A 17,217-nucleotide genomic window follows, 5' to 3' on the forward strand; every position below is an offset into this window, starting at 1 on the left:
ATAATCTTTGTTTTATGAATATTCATTTTTAAACCATCCTTTTTGAAGCCTCATGTAGGTGAGATGTTATATCACTGCGGCGAAAGGGATTATTTACCATAGTCTTTAAAGAGTTAATAAAAAATTTAAATGTAGTTCTGTGAAACTTGTGATATTGATGGAAATGTCCTTTATGGACAAAAAACTAATTATTAGCAAAGGAAGGTGGACTCCTTAATTAGATGTAATTCAAAAACAATTTCTAAATGTTACACGTAAGTTTAGTGTTAAATACTATGCAAAGTTTAACAGGCTAACTGGGTGTGTACATACAAAACAAAGTAATGTAATCAAATGGGACAAGGATTGGGAACTATTCGGTAAGATTTATTACTTTCATTATATAAAACTGTATGAATGTATACAGCTGTATGAAACAGTACTTATGATTTTCTTGTTATATTTAAAATATTTTATTATTCAATTTTGTTTTTTACATTTATTCTTGAATTGTTTAAACTTTCTACTGAATATGCTGTTTAATTTTTAGGTTATTTTTTTAAATATAAATCTTGTATAATTTAAAGGTTTAATTTTTTTTATAAATCTTGGGTATAAGGAAGATTATGTTTAAAAAAAATAAGCCAAATATGTTGGTATTATATTTTTTTGCAAAAGACAGATTTGCCGTTATTGTTATAAAATAAAAAACTTACTTTTTTCCTACTGGAATACCGATACCAGTGCCCTCTGCACCTTTAAATATATTAAAAATAACACAGTGAACAAAGAAAAAAATCTTTCGCGGATACCTTTTGTACTAAATAAAAAAGTAATTTTCTGAATAGAATCGACTAGTGCGCCTTATGTAAGAATTGAGTAAACAAAATACGTTTATTTATGGTTGTGAAAAACGAATCGTTAATGGTGCTTTTATGTTTGAGATTGTAGGAAACTTTTAAAAACATATTTTTTATTATTTATTTCAAGGCAAATTTCCACGGGTTTAAAACAAAAAGACGTGTAAACTGTTTGGGATATTTTCAGCCAAAAATAAACACGTCGTATTATAAATGGGCGTCAGAGGTGAAGTGAAGTAACTCAAATATTATATCCACTAAAAAATACGTTTTTACAATATACAAGTTTGTCCGAACGACTGGAGTTCACTCACCAGGGAGTTATTAAGATTCACAAATATCAACAGAGATGGAGAACATTTAAGAGAAACGAATATGGAAGTCTAGGCTTTACAGGGTTTATGACTTGTTATTGGCTGATTAGAGTGGCCACCTAACACATTGTAGAACATTCGCCATTTCTAAATTTATTGCAACAGACAGCGAAAACATTTTTGATTACAGAATATGGAAGTCTAGGCATTTACAGGGCTTATGAACTGTGATTGGCTGGTTTGAGTGGCCACTTTACACACTGTGTAACATTAACCATTTTGCCTATTTTTGACATCCATAATTATTCCATTTGTTGATTTCAGTGAAGTTAAAGAGCTGACACCTTTATTACTGTTAAGAGATTCATCTGACTGAATCCAGTCTTTTGTTTACAAACATTTGGGCAAACTCAAATATGATAATAAAACCAACTGGTCCAAGAAGAAGTTTAAAAAATTGGAAAATTGTTTTCAGGCGTTGCCTAGTAAGTGAAATAATTCATTCAGATGATTCTACAGTCACGCATTTACAAGGTTTATGACCAGTCATTGGCTAGTTTAAGTGACCATTTTACACACTACGTAACATTCACTTTTCCAACCATGTTCAAACATCGACATTTCCTCAACTCTTCCATATGTTGAACAAGGGCAGAATGGTGAATGTTAGATGTGTAAAGTGGCTACTTTAACCAGCCAATAACTGGTCATAAGCCCTGTCAATGCCTAGACTTCCATAGTCCCTTCTCAAAAATGTTTTCTTCGTCTGTTGCAGTAAATTTAGATCTAAAAAACTTTTTATGGAGGAAATCCAATCTGTCTATAAACATTTGGACATACTCAAAATATTCCCCATGTTTGAACACAACTTAACTAAAACGAACAGATGTACGAATAAGGAGGTAAGCTGAGGTAAAAATTATCGTATTTATCAGTACGGCGAAGTTTTTCGAAAATTTATGAAAAAAATAATAAAAATGAACTGCCTTAAACGACGTTACAAGTTTTCCAAAATCAACCAATAACAGAGTATTATAATACGCAATGTTTTTTTTGTGTGATACCGTGTGTGCTGGATTTGTTCCGACCTTTCGGCTACCATTGCAGGAGCTATCATCAGGGTAAACTCTGTGTTTTGTAGAAAAAAGTATAAGTTATTTTTACCGCGTCGCAGGTGGCAGTAGGCACATATCTAATATTGTTTGTAGTATGTGGTGTTAGGAACCATGTTGAGTTTAATTTAAGCCCGTCGTCTTTGTTTATGTTATTGGGTGTTTGAGTATTTCACATGCCGCTTTTATTATTTGTGCACTGTAATTGTGAAAAAATGTCCGGTGTCTATTAATTGTTCCGCTATTGCGGATTTGTCAGGGTGCCTAAGTTTACGCGGTTTTTTGTACTCGTCAATCCTTTTTTTTGCTTTGCGCCCTGTTTGTCCTATGAACACTTTATCACATCCTTGGTAACTTAGTTTATAAACATTTTTCGTTTCCAGGGGATTCTTATCTTTTGGGTATAATAAACGGTTTTTTAATTTTCTTAGAGTCCATAACGTTGTTCTAATATTATGTTTCTTCAGCACTTTGCGTATCCTGTCAGTAACATTCTGCAAGATGGATCCGGCAATGGTAGCCGAAACGTCGCGTTGGAAAAAATCTAACACCACGGTATCACTTAAAAAAGAAACATATTGATAACAGTGGCAGTTACCAGGAAGCAAACCCACCAATCGGGATAAGTCACAGTAGAAAACTTAAGACATCATAAGAAGAGTAATTTTAAAATAACAAAACATTAAAATATCATAGCGCTCATAATGCAATACACAATAATAAATATATTTTTAAATTGAAGCTTAGTTTGATAGTCTATTAAAAAAAAAAATATAAATATATAAACCACTACACTTCTTCTTCAAGAAATCTTTTTTTTCCTCATCTGTGCCTTAGTGGAGCAAGTGAACATCACCACACGTCTCCAGAAGACCCTATCGCCATACAACGCTCTCGCCTCCTCCAGAAGAGGCAGTTTGGGTTCAAACCCACACGATACAAATATTATATATTTGTCAAAACTGGAATTTAAAAGCCCTATAAGAATATTATAAAAATAAATACATTTTTAAAAATGTCGACAAGCTTTAGTTTTTACACTATCACGTCACTCCGACTCCTAAATTTTATTTTTGATTTTTATTTATTAAGGAAAAACAACAGTTGTTATACAAGAATACAAAATATAAAAAATAGTACATACATCCAGTTAAAGTTTTTTACAAATATAATGAGAGAACATGTTACACAGTAAAGAGAAAAATAACATATTATATAAGACATGAGAAAAAAAAGAGCTCGTAAGAAGGTTAAGGGATGGGAAAATAGAGTGGAGGAGTGGAGGAGAGGGATTTTCATAATATAGTTGACCAATTCAAAATTTTGATATCATAATAAAATAAACATATTTGAGGAACATAAACTTATTACACACTGACAAATGTTTTATTTTACAGTGTTTCAAAAAGTTTTTTTTGAAGTCACACAATTTTGTAGTAAAAATATCTAAATGGGGACAAAGTAAATTAAATTTGGAGCAGCTACTATAAATAAACGAGTTTTGAACATATTTTTTTTCGGCAATAAATTATAAAAAGAAATGAACTTGTCGTGTTGACTTTACGGGACAATTGATTGAAATACGCTCCAAGAGATATGGACTATCGATAACATTGTTTGAATTTGTTCAAATTGCATTAAAAATGTGTGTTAGATAAAAGACGATTTTTTTAATTTGAAAAAATTCTCTAATGATTCTCAATAAAATTACCATTTTGCCATAAAAAACCGGTATTTTTTTTGAGTAACTGCATATTACCTCTCCTTATGCTTCATGTTACACACAAAACATGAACGCTCAAGGCAAATGAAAGAAGAAGATCGGTGCTTTCAAAATCTGGTGTAAGACACACGTGTTAGGAATCCATACGTAAAAACGTATCGAATTTAAGATCATTTAAGACGTCACTTCCGCAAAATTTACAGGAAACATAATTGTTGCATCAACTATTACAATGCACACAAAACTAAGAAAGAGCATAACTGAGGGCAAACATTAAAAAAGTGTTAATTTTATATATTTGAAGCACTATGTGTATTTTTTTTTTCTTTTTGATGTTTGAAGCACTTATTATTATTATTATGGATAGCTTATTTGGCGCCGTTTTCGTAATAAAATACCTCAAGGGCGCTTTACATAGTAATTCTATTGTTAAATTAATTTAATTGAAGCTTTTAAATTTGTAATTTAATCAAAACAATTTATTTTGTTGTCACATGCTACGGATTTATTCAAATGATTTAGAGAACAAGTGGGTTTTAAGTTTTTTCCCAAATATCACTTCACTTTCACAGCCTCGCACCTCTGCTGGGAGAGCATTTAATGCCATAGGGCCTGCGACCGCAAATGCGCGTTCACTAAATTTAGAGTGCTGTTTGCGTAGAGGTATAACTTTTCCTCTCGCCGTAGACGTAGCTGATCTAAGCGTGAGACGCCTGTCAGCTAGTTCATCTGGAATGCATAGTTTCCTTAGATATTCCGGAGCAGAGTTGTGCAGTGACTTATACATAAGCCAACAGGGTTTGTATTCGACTCTCTGTGGAAAACGTAGCCAGTGTAGTTTCCGAAGTAGTGGAGTGATATGACTGACCTTAGAGATTCCGAAAATAAGTCTCGCTGCGGCATTCAATACAGATTGTAGGCGAGTCAGTTTGTTCATTGGGAGACCTGCGTAGATACCGTTACAATAATCGACTCTAGACACTACAAACGCATTTATTGATTGACGGGCGGCATCAACCGGCCAATTTTGTGTATCATTATTATCTAAAACAGTGTGTTCTTCAAACCCTGTCACATCCGAAACCACGATGATCAGTATGGGCAAGAAGACATATAAGCAAATTTAAAAAATATTTTGAACAAAGAAAATTAAAAAAATGAAATATTGAAAAAAACAAATCTTTGCTTACTTCTGCAGGGGGGAAGTGGGGGAAGCGCGGCGCAGTGTCATACTACCCCCTCCCCCCTCCTCGTTCTCCTCTGCAGAAGTAAGCAACCATTTGCTTTTTTTAATATTTTTTTTTTTAAATTTTTTTCGAAAAAAATATTTTAATGCGCCAATATGTCTTCTGGCTCATACTGATCATCGTGGATTCGGATGTGACAGGGTTTAATGAACACCTTGTATATTAAAATAAATTCACTTTGTTTTTATGTACCATTTATATTTTTGTAATTTGACAATCAATTGGTTTCGGCAATACTATGCCTTCTTCAGGGTTAATTACAAACTAACATACCACATAAGTATTTCACAGTGAGGGTAGAGTAGGCGTGGCTACGGGAGTAGAGAGGAGAGGGGGTTTGTGTGTGGATTTAGGGAGAGGAAACATATTTAAAATATGACTATTACTAAGATTTATTTGATTATTAATTATATTAAAAATTTTATTCGCAGCCTTTTTACTTTGTGGTTATTCATTACAGTAAAATAAATAAAAACAACCCTGTTTTGAAACACTTTTTTTATATTTTTTTACCGACCGGTTTCAAAGCTAAACATGCTTCTTTATCAAGGTAATACTTGACTTTTCAATTCTATCCGTTTTTATTTTATCAATGCTGCGTATGGAACTAATAAATCAAGTATTTTTGTCTTGTCAGGGTGGGAAGCGTCGTGTGAAATGGGTACGACCTTCAAAACTAGTTTTGATTCATTACAAGAAAAAAAAGGTTTTTTTTAAATTTTTTTTTTTATTATATTGAAAACATATTATACATAATTATATACAATATTCCCAAGGAGTTTTTAAAAAAAAACTCATTTAGGGACATACAGATAATAATTTTTTTAGAGACGTTTTTAAATTTTAAACTATAATATTATTTAACAAAAGCAGAAAAATTAAAATTATGATATACTACAAATTAAAAAGAGTATGAAAAATACTTGAAAATAACAGAATAAACAGAATACTAGGCATGGAAATAAATTCAAAATAATGTTTACATTATGCAATCTGGGAAAGAAAATTGAAAAAGTTTAAAAATTACATGGATGTATATATACATACTGAACTAGTACAAAATAAAATCATGACTCTTGTCTGTTTTCTAAAATCGTACCCATCGCACATTACGCTTCCCACCCTTACAAGACAAAAATACTTGATTAGTTAGCTCCATACGCAGCATTGATAAAATAAAATAGGATGGAATTCATTTGTTTAGTATACCTTGATAAAGAAGCTCATATAGTTTTGAATTACGGTATTTTACCGCGCCTTTTGGTAAAAATACGTAATTTTACATCCATAAGTGCGTGCCTAGGGTCTCACCTTCTAGTCTCATCTGGTAAAAAATATGATATTCAGGTGAGACTGTTAAGGGGGATTGTACCGGATAGCATAATCCGTGAGGCGAAACATGGGCGAAGGTGTATATTTTAAATTCAATAATGTTCTGCCGGTAAAACAACTTTGTGACTACAAATTGATTGAAGATCACTTAGTTAATCCGAAATATAAAAAAAGAGTTTCCCTCACTCACAACACTATATTAAAATCTTAGGGCTCCCTGATCGTTCCCCAAATTACAAATTACTTTGGAGAGCGAACATTAAATTGCGTTATTCCAAGGTTGTTCAATGATCCCCCACAAACCATCATGAACATGAAAGATCTTCAAATGAAAAAAAAAAACTGAAGAAATATCTTCTAAATACTTTACGGCGCCTATTAATAAATCAATTTGTTTAATATAAATAAAATAATGTAAAATAAACCTGTAATAAAAAAAAAAATGTGTCCCATCGAAAAGTCTTTAGACTTAGTGGGCAACAAATTGTTATATAAACGCTGATTTGCAAACTGAAATCGGTAGGTAGAAAAAAAATACAATTGGTTAAAAACATAGTGGTTTTGATTTATTTTTATTAAAAAAGTGATTTGTCCAAATTTGTAGAAAACTAAGGCCATCAAATTTTATAGTTCAATAGCGGACCCGACTGACGTTGTCCGGCATGAACGTTGGCTTGACTGCTATTACCTTGAAAAGAGATTTATCATTAATAAGTAGGTACCTAAGTACTTGTTAATGGTTGAATTTTAAAACAAAATATAATTAATTTTCAAATATAAAGTTATTTTTGCAAATGTCAAACTCGGCTCTTCTCGCCAACAGGGGAGCACTTTATTTGTAAATGCCATTTTCAAAAATGTATTTTGTGTAAGTTAATATTACTTTAGTATTACAAAAAATCCAGTGAAAACAAATAAACGGGAAGAAATTATAAACGATTTAAGACAAGAATCTGATTGGGATCCATAAAAAGCGAATTTTGTTTGTAAACCTTCAAAAATAAATATTTTTTGTACATGCATTCTCGACGAATGCAACCCTGGCAGGTCAAAGATAAAAATAATTGTGCTCTTAACTTTATTTTTACATATTAGATTAATAATTTTGGTATCTACGAACAAGCGCAGCACAAAGACATACATTTCGCTGAAAACCGCACGTAAATCGGTTAAGCCGTTTAGAAGAAGTTCAGTGACATCACACGTACAGAAGATTTATATAAATATACGAGAAAAAACACACTTCTAATTTAAAAACGCGTTTTTTTCGATGTAAAATATCGACGGTCTCTAACAACGGTTCCTAAAAAAAGTTCTACGGAACCCCGGGGTTGCCCAAAGTGCAACGTCACTAAACCAAAAGTACTGTGAAAAAGTAAATAAAACGTATACTTCTAAGACTTTCCCCTTTAAATTTATTCGAAAATGAATACTTTTAATCTCTACGAGCATCTTCAGACTGGTTGGATCTGAAGAAGCATTTCTTGACAAGGATCGAACCTAGAAATCACGTTAAATTTAAAAATGTGCCAGAACAAATTAATTCAGAAGAGTCGGAGTAAAATTCTGTTCGTTTAAGTCAGTTCCAATGTTTTGTTAAGAAAAACATGTGCTATATCGCTAGTAGACAAAATATAAACACATGGGTGTTTAAAAAGTTTATCTACAATGTAATAAAACCCACCATGGGCGATTAAATCGTATTATTTTGTTAAGTTCTGATCTGCGGGAAGTGATGTAAAGTATCTCGTAAAACATTGACGAATTCTGTTTATAAAGGCGATGCAAATAATCAAAGTTGTTTGATTATTTGTGGAAAAATAATTAAGAATCTGATAACCGGTTATAATTGTAAGAATTTAGCTTGAAAAAATACTGATATACGTATCACACATTCATTGTATAAACAATTATGTATATATATATATATATATATATATGTGTAAATATTTATGAAACATACAATATATAATTTGAAGGTATTTTATTTTTTATTTATTTATTCATATTTTTCGCTTACAAACTATAAATTAATAATAAAAATAATGTGACCTCACTGGGGTTTCCCGTGCCGAGGACACTTAACAATTTAGTTTTTTTTATTACATTTGAGAATAAACAAAGAAGACTCACTTAAAAAACAAACATAATTAACAAATATTTAGACAGTTTTAAAAACAAGGTATTTATATACATCTATATTATTTATATTACAAAACACACAATGAAAACAACAAAAACCTAACATAAGCCATACAGTTGTGGAGCAGTTGATTCAGCATTGGTATGGGCGAATGAGACAATCCATTTTACTTCTACCTAGCTCCACTATCCATTTTTTTATAGCCTTTTTAAACATTTTCTCATTACTAATTGCTTTAATAGATAGTGGAAGTAGGTTATAGATTTTAATTGAATAATACTCAAAATCCCTTTGTCTGAAAGTGGTATTAGTTTGTATTTGTTTAAGTTGTTTATGTGTTGAGGATCTAGTGATTATATTATTTGTATGTGATGTATTGTTGGGGTTATGTCTTTCATTTGAGTAAGAGTAGTGTTTGAATCTATAAGTGAGTATTGTTTTAGCGTATAATTGTTTTGGTGTCATAAGTTGTGATTTATGGAATATTTCTTCAGTAGATGTCTGTATCGGGACTCTGAGTATTATTTTAATGATGGATTTTTGTGCAACCAATACACTATTTAAAACTGTGTCACTCGCACCACCCCAACCGATTATACCGTACTCCAAAACTTAATCAATATAATTATTATTCTGTTCAATGCAGGTCCTGTCACGGTAATCAATTTTTATTTATCTAAATTGTTAATTCAGAATTTTATTTAATTATTAACTCCATGGGACTAAAGTCAAGTTTTTTAGTTCGGAGGAATAATATATGAATGCTAGCGGACCCGACAGAGGTTGTCCTGCACGAACATTCGCTTGCCTGCCATTAGCTGGTTCAGCAAACGTTTTTTCGATATTCAATTTTTCGATAAACTATATACTAAGTGACATTTGACATTGAGTTTGACATTTTAATCTTTTCGTTTCGTTATTGTGTGATTAGAATGTATAATCGTTAGTAATAGTAAAAAATCTGTAGTAATAATCCAAAATAGAAAAAATGAGTTGTTTCATCTAAAGTAACTAAAGGTGGATAGTAAAACTCTCAAAACGTTACTTAAAAATTCAACCCGACAATGTTGGCGAGTAAAACGTTAATGTCAAAAACGTTAAACGTCAAAAAATGAAACCATCTTCATTATTCTACTATAATGAAGATGGTATCATTTTTTGGCGTATACCGGTTATCTTTTTTACTCACGTCTCTCAGTTTTGTTTTATTTCCGAATACGGAATGGACTATGCTTATCAATGCTTAAAGCAATCTAAATCGGAAAGTTCGTTTGACGATGACTTTTTTTTACTTAATCATCAAAAAAACGAAAACATTTTGAAAACGATTTGACAGTATTTTTCTACCAAACCTCGGCCGTTCAATTTCGTGGCAGTCAAATTAATTTTTGTTTGTTTCAAATTTGTTTTATTTTTTAAGTTCAAAGATCATAAATTCTCTTATTAAATCACCCTTTACTTATCTACTCTGCTGTGACAATCAATGTTTCCGCAAGTATAATAAAATTATAGAGATTTTAAAAATAGTTTTTTTAAATATTTTTTATTATCTAACATTTATAAACACAAATGTTATTTTGACTATATTTTTCGCGATCTGACATTGCGCGGTTACTTCGCGCATGCGTGCGGTGAAAGTGGAGCAAAGTGGGGAGTTTTTTTGACACTGTCCGATGTAATCAAATATGATTTTACGCTCCTTCTGGACTATTCTTAATTCTATGATTATATTATGCCTACATTATAATATTTCAGAGCTTGTTGGATTCACATATTTTTGTTGATTTTTGTTGATTCCGTAATTTCTCTTATTATTCTTGTTTTCAAATGAGATAATAAAAAATTGTTATTGTTTTTCGGTTTTCGGTTTTTATTATATGAAATTGTCAAACTTTATTATTATTTTAAGATTCTGTTGACCAATGTTATTATTTGATTGCTTTAAATATGGCATGTTACGTGGTTTAATTTGTTCGCCTTTTTGACGTTTGCAAAGTAACATTCTACAGTGTAACAATGTGTAAAAAATGAACAAAATATAATATTTTATATTTGAGATTTGGAATAAAAAAACAGTGGTTATTTTTCATTCAAGTAAAAACGCGTATAAAACAACGTATTGATAGTAGAACGATGGTTAAACCAAATTCGTTAATAAATTAAACCATAGTAAAACTCAATTTTCGTTTTAGAAGTACTCGTTTGTGATTAAATTCCAAAAATAAAAATCAACGATATTAAAAAAATATTGAATTTAAGTAGGTACTGGTTTATGGTTGAATTCGAAAACATGGAATTTTTCATTTTTATTTTTTCAAATATGGCATTCTTTTTTCAAACGTCAAACTCCGGTCGTCTCACCAACATAGGGGTGTACTTATGTAGGAACACGATTTAAAAAAATGTATTGAATTTAATATTATTTTGGAGTTACCAAAAATCCAATAAAAATAAATAAATGAGTAGAAATTATAAAGAATTTAAGAAAAGAAATGCTGTTTGTAAACATTCAAAAACAAACTTTTTTTATACACAAAAAAACAACATCTTTCCATTTTTTTGCAAATGCATTCTCCTGAAATGTAACACTGGTAGATTGATGAATGAAACATTTATGCTCCTAACTTCTTTTTTACATATTCAATTGAAGATTTTAATATCTATGAACACGCAAAGCGCAAAGCGCAAAGATATATATTTCTCTGAAAACCGCACGTAAATTGGTTAAGCCGTTTAGGAGGAGTATGGTGACATCACACGTACAGAGGAATTATATCGGTCGTCAGATGGCAGAAGGAACCATCTGTAATTTTCAAAAATGTTCAGGAGAGCTGAAATACGTCCTAATTTCAAGAATTTAATCCACAAACTAGAATATTTTAGTGTTGCTTTTTAATAATAGATAACCATTCTAAATGACGCTGATTTTTTATTTTTTTTGGTGACTGTATTTACTGAAATATTAATTAAAACTTTTGAAAACTAAAACACATACATAAATACAGACGGACCCTTTTGCCATCTGACTACCGATATATATATATATATAAAAGAAGAATACACACGTAGCACATACACAATAATGTAAACTCTCTCCTTTCATATTTAGTGGGAAACTTCTTGACAATTTTCCGAGTTTACCATATTGATGCTCCATTGTGTTCTTGATCGTATAAAATATTTGTGACCATAAACTCATGTGTCTGTGTCAACTAATTGCTCGTCCCAGCTCAATTCAGGACTTTAAGTGTCATAGAGTTGGGAATCTCAAATAATTTGTAATAAACTGTCTTTAAGTGAATAAATAATCAAATAAAAATAAAATGTACATTATTTATTTATTTAAATCCAAAGAATAAGTACTTAAGCGGACTTATTGCTAAACACGATATCTTCTAGCCAACCAAAAAATTGACTGGTTAAAAGAAGAGTCGGGAAAAAAATTCTACTAAAAAACAAAATATGTATAACTTAGGAAAATAATTAAACGGATAGAAAAAATATAATTACTAAATTTATTTTTTGTAGTGGAAACATTTCACGCCTAGATGTATACCAAAAAATACATAACTTCATGAAAAAAACTAGTTATTTAAAAATAGAAAATAAATATTAAAAAAATATTTGATTATTGAGTACATGAAAATAACATTTTTATATGTATAAATTGTATGTATTTATTTGATATGTAATATATTTTCTTTACTAACTTTGTTAACTATGTGGAAATCTGTTATTAGTTCTGAGTTTATACACTTTATCTGTTTGTTTACTTAAAACATGTATGTAGAACTGTTGATTTCCCAAATAAAAATAAAAAATAAAATAAAATAAAATAGCAACTGTTTTTCTTAAATGGGGAGATAAGGCTTGCAAAATATATCAGAAGGTGGGTAGAATCTAGTTTGCATGCATCGAACTGTGTTCGAAAATTGACTAGACTATAAACTATTAGCAAACGTAAAAAAAATCATTTACTAATTAAGTAAAATAAAAACAGTTTGGTATTATACTAAGGCTTATTAATAGAAAGTCGGGTAAAAAATTCGACAACCCTGCCAATACTAACAAAATGTCCGGCTTGTTTATTTAACTTTAATTATCTCTATTTTTCTACCTTTGAAAACATATTTTAAACCATTTCATTTTGTTTTGTTAAGTTTTTTCATTCTTTCTTCTAAACCGAATTTTTTATTTTTTCAAAGCATCAATTCTAACTAATTATATGTTTCATCATTTTATGTGTGTATAATTATTATATCTGTATTTTTTTATTTGAAACTTAATAAAAACTAATGTCTCAGCACCCAATGACAAACTACTATTTAATAGTTTATCGGGAAAAATATGTTTTTATACTTTGTGTTGTTATTCTTATAATGTATTAATATTATAAAAACATGTGTATTTTATTGAATAACGACTTATAATTATAATAATTAAATAATAATCAAATTCGTAATAATATTATTTTTGGATTCGCTACTTACACGTGAAATGTGATCCCACCTTATCCCCTATTAATCACATCAGTATTTTAACACTTAAAAACGACACAAGGCGGCGTAATTGAATTTAAATCAACAGTTGCGTAATAAACGACGTCTACAGAGTAACTAATGGCCAAAACGTAAAACTACTCATTTATGAATAGTTTTGTCGGCTTTAGTTTGATGTGCGTACGCGGTTTCTGGACTTTTGTAATTCTATGATAATTGTATAAGTATGGATTATTTATTTTTAAATTGAGGCGCTGAGAGCCATGGGAATTTATACAGTACCGTGTAATTTTAAAAACAGTGTAAAAAAACATATAACAATAGGATCCAGTATACATAAACCTAATATTTCTTTAACCGTTCAAAAGTCGGTTACTTCCACAAATAGGTTATTTGCATCACTATTTGCGAGAACATTAATTTAACACCCCTTTTCCTACGTCATTCGGGAATAATTTGATTCCGAATACCACCTTCACTGTGCTATTTTCCTGATTCCCCATAGGCGGATAGGCCCATTTTAGACGATCCTATAAATCCACACGGCAGGATACAATATACATATATCTTTTTTTAACTATATTTCTAACTATGTACTTTGTTTTTACTAGATATTTTAATGAGTTTTGTTAATATGTTTTTTACTACTTTTTTTTCCTTTTTTCATTCTATGTATTTTGGTTTTACTACGTTTTTTACCAAGTTCAAAAAAAAAACTATGTTTTTTACTACATTTATTACTATTTAAATTTATTTCAACAGAGAGGAAAATAAAAATTGAAAAGGGAATGTGGATGTTTAGGCATTTACAAGGCTTATGACCTGTCATTGACTGGTTTAAGTAGCCACTAGTAAAAGTAGTATAAAAATTGCAGGCGTTGCCTAGTAGGTGATTTGGTTCAGCCGGATGAATCTCACCCACATAATAAAGGTTTCAGCTCCTTTACTTCACAAAAGTCAACAGATGGAAGAGTTAAGGAAATGTGGATGTTTAAACGTACGCAGAATGGTACATGTTACACGGTGTGTAAAGTGGTCACTTAAACCAGCAAATGACAGGTCATTAGCCCTGTAAATGCCTAGACTTCCATATTCCCTTATCAACAATGTGTTTCCTCTCTGTTGAAATTGAAATTATGAATATCTCCCTAGGGAGGAAATCCAGCCAGTCTGCAAGCATTTGGACATACTCAAACATTTATTACTATTTTTTTATTATTTTACTATCTTTTTTACTTCATTTCCATCATGTCTTCTACCTTTATTTATTTTTACCATTTATCGTTGACCATTTTTTATATATATTTTTGTGACTGGCTTAGAAAAAAGGTTAAATAACCCCAGTTAGACAGTCTAAGTAACTTTGAATGAATTAAAAAATATTTTTTATAAAATGATATTAAATAAATACAATAAATGAATGTTTGAGAGGGATTTTGCTGTTCCTTGTTTCAAAAAATAAATCTTCAACATCCGTCGAAATGTGTATGTGACAATCATAATAAAGCCCCCAGAGAGAGGGTTGAATCTAGTATTGATAACAGAAAATCGTAAAATTAAGGGTTTGTGTTTATAGTTTGCCTGTTGCGTAGCGTCAAAATATTATTCGGTTTTATCCCAGATTTGTAGACCTTAACAAATAATACAGCTATTGTTGGTTTTATTAAATTTAGAAAAGGAAATTGAAAATACGTCAGGTAAATATATTCCTGGGTGTAATGTGAGTTTTCTTTCAATCTAAATACACATTAACAGTAAATTATAATTCAGTCTTTTTAAAAACATTTTACTTTTTTTTTTTAAAATGTTAAAAAGATTTTACTTTTCAAAAAAAATTTAAAAAAACTTCTTTAATTAAATTTGATTAAAATTAACACTATATTTATTAATTTAAGTAAATCAATATTTAACAACATTGATAAATTACCTGGTCCATGAAGAAGTATAGAAATTGAAAAAATAATATTTTCAGGCGTTGCCTAGTATGTAGGTGAAATAATTAAATTAGATGAATCTCACCCGCATAAATAAAGGTTTCAGCTCTTTAACTTCACAAACATCAACAGATGAAAGAATTGAAGGAATATAGATGTTCAAATATAGGCAGAATGGTGAATGTTACACAGTGTGTAAAGTGGCCACTTAAACCAGCCATTGACAGATCATAAGCCCTGTAGATGCCTAGACTTCTATATTACCTTCTCTTAAATGTTCTTCATCTCTGTTGTAAAATGTTAAATCAATATTTGTTCATTTTTTCACTGATTTGGCGTTTATTTTGTAGAACTCCATGTTCATACTTTTAATATAAAAATCAAACACTGATTAGAGTCTACCGAACACTTTATTTTATTTTTACAGTATAAAAACCAACATTTCTGTGACAACTGTTTCGCCTTGTTAGGAAATTTTCAAACGAATGTAAAGAAGGATTGAAGGTCCTTAAATGGCCATATTATTCTAGGTACCTAAGTAAATTAATTAATCTTATTTAGTATGGCATTGTCAAAAATTTTTGTCCCAGAGGCAAGATAATTGTCACAGAAATGTTCATATTTATATTCTAAAAATAAAATAAAGTATTCAGTGGACTCAAATCAGTGTTTAATTTCTTATATTATATGTTCAAATATGGAGTTCGACAAAATAAACACCAAATCAATCAATCAATCAATATACAAATATTCCTAAATTTATCACCGAAAATATTTATGCCCACTGGATTTATAAATTCAAATAAAATTCTCAGTATACATACCTACCTTTATGTATTTACATATGTAATATGTATGCTTATTTCCCATACCAATGTTCTAAATATCAAGAAATTTGGCCTTGATAGTATTCGTTATATACGCTGAAATCTGGATACTACTCTTCATTTTGAGTCCAGCCGCATTACAAATGTTCGAATTTCCGCGCTTGCGCACTAAGGTTCATAACGTTGTCGTATTGGTTTACGAGACTCGTAGAGATAAGAGCATCGAACTCGTAAAATGCGAAGAAAAATGACTCTAATAACGTATTGCATAAAGTTTAACTAGTGTATTATTGTAATTTGGACAACATTTAAGAACATCTCGTTTTAGGTACTGTTCTTATGTTTACAGCTTCACTGCTGAACGAGCCTGCTGCTATGCTCCGTAAATTTATAAAAGATCAACTATCAACCATAAAATCAGAGACCTATATACGTTTAAATTGACCTAAATTTACTGTCTTATATTTCACGTAAAGATTCTTCTCATCGTTTCTTTGAATCCCTTAAAATAAATATGTGTTTGTGTTTTTCCATTTTTAAAAAAAAATGTTATTACTATTTTATTTTATTTTTACATCTGAGCATGTTTTTCATTCTTTATTTCCATTCTTAATTTTTAATTACTCTTACAAATTTTCTTCATTTTTAATATTATTTCCATTTGTAAATACTCACTACAAACTACAAACCTTAAAATATCTTTTTTCCACTTAAATTTTATTTTTTTAACAACTTTCATTTATGTTTTATTTTTCCTTCTCTTTTTTATGCTTTCATAATTAACCTTACATATAATTGCTTTTTAATATGGAAACTTCACTGGTCCATTAGAATTAAGTCTAATTGTACTGTATGTTTCCTGAATAAAAGAAAATAAAATAAAAAATACGTATAATGAGTTAGAAACTACCTTGAATATATCTTCTCTTCTAGACCGTCGAAATAAATCCGGCCTTTTAGTCCTATTTAAAATTCTCAACTCACTCTTTGATGCGCCTGAACTACTGAGCTCAATAAAATTAAATATCCCAACTAGAAACCTCAGACAAAACTTACTCTTTCATACCGATAACCATAGAACTAACTATTGTTTTCATTCCCCTATGCCCAGAATTCTTAGGTCTGCCAACAAACATACCAGTCTTGATTTCTTTGATAACAAGTTATCTTCTTTCAAACGATCACTGCATCAAATTCAATTATAAACACCCCTCTCCCGCTTCTACTCCCACAAAGTCTACTAAAAA

The 17,217-nt window shown here is 30.2% G+C and overlaps 1 protein-coding gene across 1 annotated transcript in view; it reads left to right on the forward strand.

The window, feature by feature from the left end:
- Positions 1–17,217, forward strand: part of tow (target of wingless repressor) — a 60,931-nt gene that overhangs the window by 19,220 nt on the left and 24,494 nt on the right. The window lies entirely within an intron of this gene.

The sequence above is a fragment of the Micrasema longulum genome, unplaced genomic scaffold (assembly GCF_059751315.1).
Source record: "Micrasema longulum isolate JH-2025_06_02 unplaced genomic scaffold, ASM5975131v1 h1tg001249l, whole genome shotgun sequence".
In the NCBI taxonomy this organism is placed as follows: domain Eukaryota; kingdom Metazoa; phylum Arthropoda; class Insecta; order Trichoptera; family Brachycentridae; genus Micrasema; species Micrasema longulum.